We start from the raw sequence: 1,579 nt of genomic DNA, 5'->3' as shown, positions 1-1,579 counted from the left end.
GAGGGCGGCGCGCTGGCGTCCCCTAGCGGTGGGAGGACCGGCGGTATGGAGAGGGACATGTATAAAACACGCGTCACCCTCTGGGCGGAGCAGGAACCCAAGTTTCAGCAGGGTTTACCTCTCGCTGCAACGCCTGCAGTCAGTCCAGCAGAGGGGCTGTGGCTGCTCCCATCACAGCACCTTCAAAGCCTGGCAAAGCTCTGGCCGGAGGGTAGCTTTGACTGGGGTTTGTTTGGGTGCTGAGAAGAGAGAAACTTATTGAAGTGTGTGTGATTCTGTCATCCTTACTAATCTTACTTTACATTTCAACCCTCTCAGTGCTTGCATCATCCTGAGCAGCAGGAGGGATAGCTTCAACACAAAGCCTTCAGTTCTCGCTAAAGACTCACTAGAATCATCGAATCATTAAGACCTCTAAGATAACCAAGTCCAACCATCAAGCATCCTATCATGCTCACCAAATCACATCCTTCACTGCCACATCTCCGCATTCCTTGAACATCTCTAAGGAAGGTGACTCAACACCTTCCTAGGCAGCCTGTTCCAATGCATCGCTACTCCCTCTGAGAATAAATTTTTCCTAATATCCATATTGAATTGATGAGGCTTCCTTCAAAGCTGAGCTGTTTGTCCCACTTTTCACATGCTCACACACCACTCCCAGCTTTGAAGGACACAAATGTACAGGGATCAGCTCTGCAGGGCATAGATCCACGCACTACAGACTTCAATGCCTCTTCCAGCACTCTAAAACAGCAAGGTTCAAACAGTGTGTTAGAGCAGCTTTCCTTTCTACCTTAATCCTGTAAACTTCCTCAACGCACCAGGTAGACACCCCACCTATGAGCTGCAGCTTGCTAGCAGATAACAGGTAGCTTCCTACAAACTTCAAGCAGAGAAATACACAGACTGTGGTGAGCCCTGGCTCCTGCCCCATAGCTGCCTTCCTTTCCTCTGGCATCTTGAAGGCAGAGAGGGGAAAATTGGAATCCTCTCGGTAGTTTTGCAGAGGGATGCTGTCTGTAGAAGCAAGAGGGGCACATATGGTCCTGCAGCAGCTCTCACTGATGTCCTCATCCTCAAATCTCTGCTCTTTTGGCTGAGGCCTGAAAGCCTGGGTGGGCACAGCCCTGTGGGTCACACAGGAGATGTGGAACTGCATAAGGATGGGAGGAAAGGTTGCATCGTCAGGGTGTTCTTACCCATCCTCTGGCTTTTTCCAAAGGGAAACTGAAGCTGTGTTCTCCAGCAGCTGGTGCTCTGCCAGGCCTCGCACAGAGCCACAGCCCAGGAACCGCCCTGCCACTTTTTCCTCACAGCTGCCCTCCTCTCCCAACATGGCGGCCTCGCCTTTCCTCCCCTCCCAACATGGCGGCGGGACAGCTCACGCCCTCCCTTGAAACGCACTCAACATGGCAACCCGCTCCCACCACAGAAACCTCACTGCCGCGAGGTTTGACCTTCCCAAGATGGCGCCACGCCCCACGTGACTATTTGCTCTTCCCTATTCCGTGATCACGTGAGACAGGGCCAGGTGGCGCATGCGTAGTATCATCGCCGCCGCGGCCAGAGCGGCGGC

Source organism: Meleagris gallopavo, chromosome 23 (genome assembly GCF_000146605.3).
Source record: "Meleagris gallopavo isolate NT-WF06-2002-E0010 breed Aviagen turkey brand Nicholas breeding stock chromosome 23, Turkey_5.1, whole genome shotgun sequence".
NCBI lineage: Eukaryota > Metazoa > Chordata > Aves > Galliformes > Phasianidae > Meleagris > Meleagris gallopavo.
Note: the sequence above shows the minus strand (reverse complement) of the source record.